Raw genomic sequence first — 13,247 nt, 5'->3', positions numbered from 1 at the left:
TTTTACATGTAGTTTTGGCATCAGATAACCAGATTACATGTGAGATGATTTTTATTTAAAAACACAAAAGTCTGAAGACCCCCCTCATTCTCTCTTCCTTGTGATAGAAATAAACGCAGGTGCCTTAGATTGAGAAACTCTGAGGCAAAGACTGTCTATCTTCAGAATAAAAGGCATATTTGCAATAGATGTCTTAGCGAGCCAGAACATTGCATTTGAATATTACAAAGACTGTGATTTCATTTTGCATACCAAGCTAAAGAAGCTCATGCACACTTACACAGGTCCACTGCAGGGTCTCTAGGTTAGAAGCCTAAACTCCCATCTCCAAGTTCACTAAAAAACAAACAAGAAACTCCATTGCAATTGAGTCCATTCTGACTCAGAGTGAGTCCACAAGACAGAAGAGAACTATCCCTCTACACTTTCCAAGACTGTAAATATTTTCTGAAGCTGGCTGCCATATAATTTCTAGGGAGTGGCTGAAGGGTCGAACTGCTGACCTTTCGGCTAGCATTCAAGCACTTAACCATTGTGTCACCAGGCCTTTCTTCCTAAGTGCCTTCATTATAAATCTGTTTCTTTCTCCTTTCCCAGTGACTGTCAAGGCATGCACAAAAGAACACCTCTCCTCTACTGATGATTATGGTTTCCTTTTTACTTTCCTGGTACCCACTGGATAAATGGATTAATCCACTAAGGTAGCTGAGAACCACAGCTAGGCTTTCCCAGTGCTCACAATGCCCCCACTGGCATATGTGAGCACAACAGCCTTGAAGCAGCTGCCTCCATTCTTTTTTTTATTTTTTCATCCTAAATGCTCCACCACCACCACCATCATCCCCCAAAAGTTACCCAAATCCACTGCCATCAAGTTGATTCCAACTCAAAGTAACTCTTTATGTAGTTTCCAAAGCTTAGGTCGTTACAGGAGCAGATGTCCTCAGCCATGTCCCGGCTCTTGGAGTGACTGGATAGGCTTGAACTGCCTATCTTGTGGCTAGCAGACCAGTGGTTACCCCACAGTGCCACTTGGCTCCTTGCTGCTGTTAGGAGCCTTCTTCACTGTGGACCCATATCTGCAAATTGTATGAAACACAACAGAATGAAACACCGCCATGTCCTATACCATCCTTAATATTGATACACAAGGAGGTACCCAAATAAGAAACAGAATTTTTTTCAAAGCTTTGTATTTAATTTTTTTTTAATTTTTAAATATCATTTTATTGGGGCCCTTAGAGCTCATATGACACTCCATACATCAATTGTTTCAAGCATATTTGTACATATATTGCTATCATCATTTTCTAAACATTTGCTTTCTATTTGAGCCCTTAGTATCAGCTCCTCTTTTTTTCCCCTCCCTCCCACCCTCCCATCCTGCCCTTGATAATTTATAAATTATTACTGCTTTCAAGTCTTACACCGACTGCTTTCTCCCTTCACCCATGTTATTGTTGTTGGGGGGCGGGGGTTACGTGTAAATCATTGCAATCAGTTCCTACTTCCTCCCCTCCTCCCCCCAACTTCTTAGTATGGTTATTCCCAATTCTGTTCCTGAGGGGTTTTTGGACCTGGATTCCATGTGTCATGAGCTCTTATCTGTACCGGTCTACATGCTCCAGTCTAGCCATAACAGAAAGGCAGGACTGGGGTCATTATAGTGGGGGTGAGGAAGCCTCAAATAAGCAGAGGAATATTGTGTGTTTCATTGGTGCTATACTGCACCCTGGTTGACTCATCCCTTCCTTGTGACCCTCCTGTGAGGGATGTCCCATTGAATACAGATGAGTTTGGGGTCTCTGTTCTGACCTCCCCTCATTCTCAACAATGTGCTTTGTTTGTTTGTGCTTCTGGTGCCTGTTACCTGATTCCTTTGACACCTCATGATCTCATGATCACACAGCCTGGTGTTCTTCTATGTGGGCTTGTTGCTTCTCTGCTAGATGGCTGCTTGTTTAACTTCCAGCTTTTAAGACCCCAGACATTATATCTTTTGATAACTGGCACCATAAGCTTTATTCACCACATTTTCTTATATACCCATTATGTCTTCAGCAATTGTGTTGGTAGGGTGAGCATCACAGAATGCCAGGTTGTTAGAACAAAGAGTTCTTGCCTTGAGGGAGGGTTTGAGCAGAGGCCCCAAATCTGTCCACATCCTCAATGAATTTTATTTTTTACAAAACACCATTATCACCTTCAAAGTACACTCCATTACACTTAATATATTTGTCAAATCTTCAATTATATTCTTGGAAACATTTTTCAAGCTCATCTGTTTGTATAACTGACAGCACCTCCCTCAATTTTTCCTTCACCTCTTCTAAGTCATAAAATCGCTCTCCTTTCATGTTCCTCTTCATTCGTGGAAACAAAAAGAAGTTACCTGGACGAGGTTAGGTGCGTAAAGTGCAAGAGAGGCATGCTGGTTTTTTTGCCAAAAACTGGCACATTGAGATGGCTGCATGAGCATGTGCATTGTCGGGTGCCAAAACCAGTCACAAATAAGACCTTTTTTGCTGAACACTGTTATGCAATCTTTCCAGAACCTCGAAATAGAAAACGTAATCAGCAGTCTGACCTGGTGGAACAAACTCCAAATGCACTATCTCCCTCACATTAAAAAAAAATAAGTAAATAAGTAAATAAAATAAAGAGCATCATCTTGATCTTTGATTTCACTTGACGAGCTTTTGGGGGGCAAGGTTACAATGGAGGCTATTCCACTGGCTTGACAGATGTTTGTTTTCAGGGTTGTAAGAATAGCACCATGTCTCCTCATCAGTAATGGCCTTGGGAAAACAGTCTAGGTCATTTTGGAGCTGCTCTTTCAGGGCACAACATGTCTCCACTTAATGTTCATTCTCCTGGTCAGAACCTCAAGCACAAATTTATCAGTGACCAAATTTTCCTTTAAAATTCACTGACCCGATCTCCAAGATAGTCCAGATAACTTCCCCATCTCATCAATGGTCTGTAGTTGGTCATTGAGCACAAAGACACAAATTTCGTTGACATTTTCATCAGGTCAGGAAGTTGACGAGTGTCCAGAATGAGGTTTGTCATCAATCAACATTTCACCTTTCTTGAAAAAAGAAAACCACGTCTACACTTGAGTTTTTCCCTAAGCACTGGCCTTATAAGCTGTCTAACATCACAACAGTTTCTGCAGCATTTTACCCTAGCAGGAAACAAAATTTCACATTCACACACTGTCCTCTTAAATTGGCCATCACAAAAAATGAGGTTTGAGGGAAACTGCTTTTATGAAAAAATTCACTGTGACCAAAGAGAACCTTCCCAGGTGACACGACTGGGTGCAGTAACTCAGAGTGAATTGCTAGATGCTTGCCTAGTGGGGGAAACTGTATACTATAACAGCTCTGCCCAGTTTAACTTTTTTCCCCTTGGGGGTGGGGGAGTACCTCCTCATGTTTGAGCCCATTATTGCAACCTCTGTGTCAATCCAACTTCTTGAGATTCTTCTTTTTCACTTTACCAAGCATGGTCACTTTTCCCAGGGACTGGTTTCTACTGAAAATATTTCCAAAGTCTCCTATTCTTGCTTCTAAGGAGATTCTGATTGTACTTCTTCTAAAATAGATTAGTTCATTCTTTTGGAAGTCCACAGTACTTTCAATATTTTTCACCAGCACCATAAATCAAATGCACTGATTCTTTCTCCATCTTCTTATTCAATGTCCAACTTTCACATGCATTTTCAGTGACCGAAAATACAACTGTCTGAATCAGGCACAGTTTAGTGCTGATAATGATATTCTTGTTCTTCCACGCATTAAAGAAGTCTTGTGCAGCAGGTTTATCAAAGCAAGATGAAATCCTTGACATCTTCAATCTTGTCCCTAATCACTATGATGTTGGCTGTTGGTTCAGTTGTGTTGACTTTGGTTGTTTTTCTTTAATTTGCAATCCCTACGGAAGACTGCAATCCTTAATCTCTATCAGCAAGTGCTTCAATTCCTCTTCTCTTTCTTTCAGCAAATTTGTGTCATTTGCAACACACAAGCAACCACATTACCTTTGGCACAGCTTCCAGTATCACAATAACATACAAGGCATCACAATACAACAAACTGACAGACAAGCCATGGCACAGAGCTGCTAGGATTCTCTAATTTCTAAATTATTTATACAGAATGTCTCAGGGATCTTAAAGATAAACAAAGTGACTTATTTACCTGCTTTATTTGAACCTTTTATGGATAAAGAACATCTGTATTACTTACCAATAAGCCATTTGGTTGCTAATCACTCATATTGAAGAATTTTGCCAATTTCTTCAGTCAAAAATTGATCAAACATGCAGCCAAGATATATTGAAATTTTTGAAGATTAGAATGCAAACTTTAGAAACAAAGAGGAAAGAATAGTACTTGGAAAATATGGCATTGGTAATAGAAATGAAGCCAGAAATCACATAATGCAATTTTGCAAGGCCAAAGGCTTCTTCATCACAAATACATTTGTTCAACTACACAAAAGGCAACTATAGACATGAAATTCTTCAGATGGAATAGAGAAAAATCAAATTGACTACATATGTGGTTAGAAACAATAGAGAAGTTCAATATCAGTAGCTAAAGCTAGACCAGGGTCTGACTGCAGAACAGACAATTAATTGCTCATATTTAATTTCTGGTTAAAGCTAAAGAAAGTAAAACCACGAAGTACCCAAGTACTACCATGAGTCTATCCCATCTGGATTTCAAGAACATACTTGTTACATTGAGCACTAAGGACAGAAGACCAGATAAGCAGCAGGATTACTCAAGAACATAATTTATGAAGAAAGCAAAACCACAGGAAAGAATGAAAAGATCAGTGTAGATATCAAATGAGACTGAAACTTGCTGTTAATCGTAGAGTAGCTAAGACACATGGAAGAAATGATGATGTCAAAGAACTAAACAGAATATTTCAAATGGCACCTCCAGGAAAAAAGTAAAATATAATAATGAAATGTACAAAGACCTAGTTAGAAATCCAAAAAGGACGAAGACTGTCAATGTTTCTTTAAGAGAAATAGAGCTCAACCAAATAGTCATGCCTCAAGTTGACCCTGCCAGCTCTGCGATGCTGTCATCGCCACTGGATCCAAAGACTTTCTACACACTGGCCTGCGATCTCCTGCATTCAGTGTCATTGTGTGTGTTTCATGAGTTTGAAGAGGACTTTATAGATTGGTGTTGGACATATGGGCTAATACTAGACTTATGGACTTGATCTGGACTGGGCTGGAATGTTTTCTCAATACCCAAATACTCTTGTATATAAATCTCTTTCTTATACACATGAGTTTCTATGGATTTATTTCTCCAGTCTACCCAGACTAACACAATATCCTTGAGAAGACTAAGAATTCCAGAACACTACATTGTGGTCATGCACAACTGTCCATGCATCAAGAGTCAAGTATGAGGACAGAACAAGGAAACACTGCATAGTTTACCATCAGGACAGGTGTGGCTCAGTGTTGAATCCCCTTACCATACTTATTCAACCTGTATGCTAAGCAAATAATCATGGAAACTGGATCATATGAAGAAGAATGTGGGGTCAGGATTGGAGGAAAGCTTATTATTTACCAGTGAAATGCAGAATGTGCAACCTAGTTTGCTGAAAATGAGGAGGATTTGAAGCACTTTCTGATGAAGATCCAGGATTACAGCCTTCCATATAGATTACAACTTAATGTAAAGAAAAATCATAACCCTTATAACTGGAGCAGTAGGTAATATCATGATAAATGGGGAAAATGTTGGTGTATTTCATCTTACTTGGATCCACAATCAATGCACACGGAAGCAGTCATGAAGACATCTTGCTGTATCAGACCTCTTTTAAGTGTTGAAAATCAAGGATATTACTTTGAGGACTAAGGTGTGCTTGACTTATCCATGCCTCCGATGCATGTGAAAGTTGGACATTGAATAAGGGAGACCTAAGAAGAATCGAAGTATTTGAATTATGGTGTCTGGCAAGGATATTGAAAATATCATGACTGCCAAAAGAACAAAGAAATCTGTCTTGGAAAAAAGTATAACCAGAATGCTCTTTTGAGGGAAGGATGGTGAGCGTTCATCTGATCCACTTTGGACATGTCAGGAAACCGGTGCCTGGAGAAGGACGGCGCGCTTGGTAAAGTCGCAGGGCAGTGAAGATGAGGAATGCCGTTGACAAGCTGTATTGACGCTCCGGATGCACAGGCGAGTTCAAGGATCAGAACAATTGTGCGGACGATACAGAACTGGGCAATGTTTCCTTCTCTCGTACACAGGGTTGCTCTGAGTTAGAACTGACCTGAAGACACCTACCAATCATTACTCATCGGAAATTTGAAAGCGTCCATGACCTTTCTCTTTTTTCAGTTCCAGGTCTATGGAAGCAGCAGTCAATAAATCACATGAAGAACCTCACTGCCAAAACTGCTACAAAATTTCTCTTTGAGTTCTGAAAAGTCAAGATAACTAAGCTACACCTGACCCAAGCTATAACTTTTAAAATAATCTCATATGTATGTGAATGTTGGACAATGAACATGGAAGATGGTGGAAGAATTTGCATTCAAATTGTGGTGCTATTGAAAATCTGTAGTAAATAGTGTGCTGTGAGTATTACTCGCAAATCGTGTTAGAAGTTATATAAACAGAGTGTTCACTGGGAGCAAGGTGATGAGGCTCTGGCTACTTTAGTTTTGCATAGCTTCATGAAAGACCAATTGTTAAAATACAGCGTCATGTTTGCCTAAAAACAGAGGGTCAACAGAATAGGGAAACCTTCCATGAGGTGAATTGCCACAGTGCGGGAAAAATGAGCTCCAACCTGACAATGACTCTGAGACCAGCGCAGGACCAGACAAAGTTCTACCTTGCGATACAGAAGGCCAAGTGGACTCAAAAACAAGTGCACTTAGAAATAGAGGGACCTCAGTACTTTCTAGATAAACCTAATTCACTTAGTAATTATACTTTGAATAAGGTATCCTCTTTTTCTCTTCAGTAAAATGAGAACATAAGTATTATTAAATATAATTCTAATCGGGTTGTTATAAAGATTATATAAAGCACTCACTTCCATGTCCAACACACCATGAGAAGTAAATCAGAGTCATTGTAGAAGAGAAACTAAGGGACCTTCCCAAGATACCACAGTGACTATGTGTTTGGGCAGAGGAAGGACGGGTCAAAGAGATGTGATTCCTTCATCCTGGTGAGCTCCCAGTCTTCTCTGCTCTGCTGCCTCCAGAGGAGAATGATGCAAATAAAGGAGTAAGGAAGATAGGGTCATAACAAGGAACCCTGGACCTTTCAATTCCCTCGGCTCAAAAAGAAGATACACAAAATATCTGAAACTATTGCAATGGCATCGGCAGAACTTTCTTTGTTTTTAAGTTAGCATGGACTTGTATTGGACCATATGAAGAAGAATGTGGGAGGAAGACGTATTATTTACCAGTGAAATGCAGAATGTGCAACCTAGCTTGCTGAAAATGATGATTTGAAGCACTTTCTGATGATTTATATTCCTTTGTTGTTTTTGTTTATCAGTCAAAAATAACTTTGCTATGTTATTAATAGCTAAATTTAAATTTCATAGCTAAATTTAAATTTCTCTCTACCAAAAGTCATCCTTCAATTCCACCTTCCAAAAGTCTATTGGGAATTGAACGTTTACTATTACCTTAAAATTGAACTTTGATATTGTTTTTAAGACAATAAAAGCCAAGTGGGCACCTGTGGATCCCATAGGTCCCCTGGGTGACGACAGAGCTGAGCACCTGGTTTGCCATTGTCCTCCTTGGTCAGGCATCTAGCTGTGTATAGCACTTTGGGAGTCAATGATTACAGTGACTGTAGACATTTAGCTATCGTCCTTTGTTCTTGCATTTAGTTTTTCTGGCTGGTTCCTCGATCATTCACAGTACATACGATTCAATGTTACAAATAAGTAAATAATGGCCACTGAGGGGAGCCACTGTCACCGATAATCTACATTTGTGTAAATGTGGAACCCATGACATTGGGAGCTTTGGATTAGGCTGCTAATCACAAGGTCCTACTAAAACCAAGCTCACTGCCATCGAGTCAATTCTGACTCATGGAGATCCTGTAGGAGAGGGTAGAACTGCTCCGCTGGGCCTCCGAAACTGTGAGTCTTTGTGGGAAGGAGAAAGCCCCATCTTTCATGAGAGGAGCAGCTGGTGGTTTTGACCTCCCAGCTAGCAGCCCCATAATCACCATGCCAGCAAGGCTCCAGACCCCTCTCAGGAGAAAGATGAGGCTTTCTCATGCTTTAAAGATTGACCGTCTCGGGAATCCACAGTAGTTCTACTGTGTCCTCTAGGCTCATGACTTGGCACTCACTCAACGGCAGCAAGTTTAGAGTCATGCAGCTGTATAAACTGGATTTCAGCCTCCATTTGCCCTCTTCATGTTTTATGTCTTTGTGCAGAGCAAAGGAAAGAGTGCACCATCTTACGTATTCTTCCTAAAAAACAGCAGGGTTTTTTGTGGCAAGTAGACTGATGATTCGTTTCCGTCATGCTTGCTAAAGTAGTAGGGCAGGGGGAACGAGGAAGGCCTTCAACAAGCTGGATGGAGATGTCCAAAATATGTGAGATGAAGTTTCGCCATCCTGGCCTCTAACAGCGTTCTGGCTGTACTTCTTCTAAGACAGATTTGTTTGTTCTTTGTGCAGTCCAAAGTATTTTCAAAATTGTTTGCTAGCCTCATACATTTTATTTCCATTTCATAAATAAGAAAGCATTAGGTGGGAAGCAATTAAGAACTTATTTTTAAATAAGAACTTGATTTTTTGGCTATCTACTTTTTCCCAACGTGCTAAACCTGCAGAATATGTACATTTTAGGTTTACTTGGTATTGGGACTCAACATTGAACACCATGGAAAGTCCTTGAAACACCATCATTCTTTCTTCAACGTTGTCTGGATCCTTCAGAGTGTGGTTCGTTCTGGTGCCACAATGTGTTTAATAAGCTCACAACCCCTTGTGCTCTACTCTTGCTAATCTCTTCATTTAAGTGAATAGAAAATAAGCCTCAAGGTCAGGGCAACCAAGAAATGATAGTATCTAAATAAAATATAATCGCAATTTTATCATAATAGTAGGCTATCTTCTACTTATGGGTAATGATACTGGCTCTCCCTTTTCAGCTAGCATGCAACCTTCCCCTTTTAAATAAGATCATGCACATTAAAAAATTAGCCAATAATAAGGTGGGATAATATCAAAGAATCGGGCCAGTGGTATGGAGAGGAGCTCAGAAAAGGTGGTAAACCAACAGGGGAAGACAGGAAACCAATCCAGTTGTCGCGGAGCCACAGGGTCCCGATGTGTGTGGAGGAGGCCTGTGCATCACAGGGCTCGTTCTGTTTGGATACTAGGCCTTTCTTCCAAGGTACCGCTGATGTGTCTGGAATTTCCTACCTTTCTTTTAATAGCATGTTAACAAACTGCACACACACACCCCAAATTTGTACACGACACCATTTATGTGGGCATAGATTTAAACATTATGTTAGCTTGTGTCCTGGTGTTGCTAGTTCCTTGTGTGTGACTTGAAAAATCAGCCCATTATCTCCAAGACTTAGTTTTCTCATCTGAAAAAGAAATAAAACTAGATAGTTGGCAGTACACGTTTTGAAGCATTAGTGTGAGAAATAAAATAATGTATGGGATAACGCCCACAGCAAGGCCTGCCACAAAGTAGATGCTCAGTAGACATGAGTTTCTTCAACTCCCCCCGCTCCTCGAGATGAGTCAGAGTTGACGGGAACTTGATTAATCTCCTTCCTTAGCTGTTGCCCTAAGTTCTTTCATTATCTTCTTAATCAGTTATTAAGTAAAGTATTTGTAAAATGAATAGTAGGCTTAAAGCAAAACGAGTGAACTAACTTAAATGCAGACATTACATTTCCTTTTGGGCCCTGTGTGTTCTTCCCCTTTTCTGTTTGACTCAGAACTAACTGGTCTTCTGAATTTTGGATTTCTTTGCCTAGTATTCTTTGGAGTTTTACTCACTCCTGTGATCATTTGTAAGCACTGCTCTCCTGGTGACTTTCTGCAGCAATATGCTATCAGTGCAAACTAATTTTGAATTTATTTGATATTAATGGATTACAGGCTTAAAAAAGTTAAGCTTCACCCTAAATAATACACTCTGCAGATTTTCTGAAGTAGGGTCATAAAACACAGAAGGTAACCTCGATGCTTATAAAATATCAGTTACCACCTGTTTGGGGTTAGGAAATTGTAATTTTGACATATTGAACTTCATAAAAATGTAAAAGGTTTGAATGTCAAAGAACATTATAAGAAAGTATAGACAAAAACAGAATGGAAAAATATACTTTGATCCATTGATCTGATAAAGGTCTAGGATCCAGAATATATATGCAAAAAATCCTTAGCAATTGCAATAAAAATATAACATCCAATTAAAAATAGGCAAGGGTTTGAATGGACATTGATTCCCCAAAGATGTACATACACAAATGCCTACAAGCAAATGAAAAGATGCTCAATTTTATGAGGGCAAAAGATCAAAATCACAGTTGGATATCATTTCACAACCACTAGGATATCTATTACAACCCAATATAAAGACCAAAATCCTGAACCAAACACAACTGAACCAATGGTGATCAATGGCGAACAGATTGACGTTAAGAATTTTGTCCTGCTTGGATCCACAATCAATGCTTATGGAAACAGCAATTAAGAGATTGTGTAAGTCTGGGTAAACTAGGGAAACAAATCCACAGAAATATGCATAAGAGAGAGTTTTATATAAAGGGTAAGTGTACATTAAGAAAGCATCCCAACCCAGTCCAATCAAAGCCCATAAGTTCAACATTAGCCCATATGTCTGACACCGATCTACAAAGTCCTTCTCCATCTCACAAAACACATGCAAGGACACCGATTGCAGGAGGAAAGCCGAATCAGTGAGCATGTAAGCATCTCAGTGCTGGCAGGGGTCTCCATGCAGTTGCCCCAGCACCCAGGGCTGCATCAGGGTAGGCCCATGTTGCTTCTCCTCAGGGATGTCTTGCAGGAAATGAGCCTTGCAAGCTGAAGCAGGGAACTGGCTTAGGCAGCTGTATCCTGGTCCGACCATCAGAGAGCAAGAGACCCTAGAACGAGAAAGGCTAGGCTCATGGAGCTATTTATCAGTCAATCCCAAATGTGTTTATTGGCCAGGTTGGCACAATAAACCTTAACTATCTCATTTACCCAAATGCTGCATTGGGTAAATCTGATGCATAAGGCCCTTTTATTGTATTGAAAAGCAAAATGTTACATTTTCTATTGTCTCATGTATGCCTGTACAAGTTGTGGTGTTTTCAGTTGTCTCCTGTATGCATGTGAAAGTTGGACACTGAATAAAGGAATGTGAAGAAGAGATGCATTTGAATTGTGGTGCTGGATAAGAATATTGAAAGTACCATGGACTGCTAAAAAGGACAAACAAACCTGTCTTGGAAGAACAGCCAGAGTGCTTTTTGAGCAAGGATAGTAAGACTCCATCTCTTGTACTTTGGGCATGTTGTCAGGAGAGGCCAGACCCTGGAGAAAGTCATCATTCTTTGTAAAGTGGAGGGGCAGTAAATAAAAGTGAGACTCTCAGTGAGATGGATTGACACAGGAGCTGCAACAATTGCCTGGAGTATAGGAACCATTGTGATGCTGATGCAGGACCCAGCAGTGCTTGGGCATTGAGTCACTGTGAGTCAGAACCAACTCGATGGCCCCCAACAGCAAAAACAGGATAGCTTTATCGCAACAGAAAAGTAAATATGGTCAAGGATCTGAAGAAACTGGTATTCTCATGCATTGATTGTGGGAATATGAAATGTTAATCGCTTTGAAGCAAAGTTTGGAAGTTCCTCAAAAATTTAAAGATAGAGTTATCATGTGATCTAGCCATTCCACTTCTAGGTATATACATGCAAGAGAGAATTGAACATAGATTTTTACTCAAAAACTTGTGCACAAATATTCACAGTAGAATTGTTTATAATCACCCCAAATTGAAGACCACCCAAATGTCTAACGCAAATGATGAAAGGTTAAATAAAATGTGGTATGTCCATACAATAGAATATTATCCAAGGATTCAGAAATAAAGTTATACCTACTACAACACAGATAAATTTGAAAACATTTTCCCAAGAAACATTAGCCACAAAAGGATGCATATTGTCTGCATTCATTTATATGGAATATCTACCGAAACTCACTGACAAGCAGTCCATTCTGACTCATAGTGGCCCTAAAATAGGAACCTCCATAGCAGCACAAAATCTTAGTAGTTACAAGGGGCTGGAATAAGGGGGAAACTGGAGTGACTGCTAATGAATGCAGAATTTGTCTGAGGGTGATGAAATGTTCTGGAATTGGTGCATAATCTTACAGATATACTTGCAAAGATACTTAAAAAAATAAACATTAAATTATACACTTTAAAATGTTGACATTTGTGGTATGTGAATTACATCTCCATTTTTAAAAAAGGAAGTGTTAGCCAGACAGAAGCAGGCAAATGGAGAGAAAGAACAATGGAAGGAACTCCAACATAAAAGGGGGTACAGGTACATTTCCCTCTGGCCTCCTCACCATGAAAGAAGATGAAGAGCAGATAAGACACAATTCCTTATGAATAGATGAGACAGACAGAGTTAAATGTGTGGGAAGGGCAAGACGGGGTCTTCCCACGGCCCACACCATGGCTGAATTAACCTTTGGTTTCAGGGCAACAAGGACACAACATGAACTCTAGGGTACAGGTGTGCACATACCTGGAAAGGGGAGGCACAGTACAGAAAACCAGCCAGTAGCAGAAGACTCCTTGGAAATCCCGCCCTCTATTAATTGGATAAAACCTAGCTCTTCATTCTGAGGCCCTTAGATTATCTGGGGGCCCTTTAAAGTTTGTGTTAGACTGTGTTAACTAGACAAACAAATTCAGTGAAACTCATATGTGTGTAAGAGAGAGCTGTATATCAAAGAACAATTGTATATTGAGAAAACATGTCAGCCCAGTCCAGATCAAGTCCAGAAGTCCATTATTAGCCCATATGTCTGATACCAGTGCAAAAATTTTAGACTCACACAGCACGTGAAATGATGCCAAATGCAGGAAGATCCCAGGCCAGTGGTGGATCCAGTGGCAGTGGAAGCATCTCAGCCATGGTGTG

The sequence above is a fragment of the Echinops telfairi genome, unplaced genomic scaffold (genome assembly GCF_000313985.2).
Source record: "Echinops telfairi isolate 266 unplaced genomic scaffold, ASM31398v2 ScPeMD7_7468;HRSCAF=8506_0, whole genome shotgun sequence".
Lineage (NCBI taxonomy): Eukaryota > Metazoa > Chordata > Mammalia > Afrosoricida > Tenrecidae > Echinops > Echinops telfairi.
Note: the sequence above shows the minus strand (reverse complement) of the source record.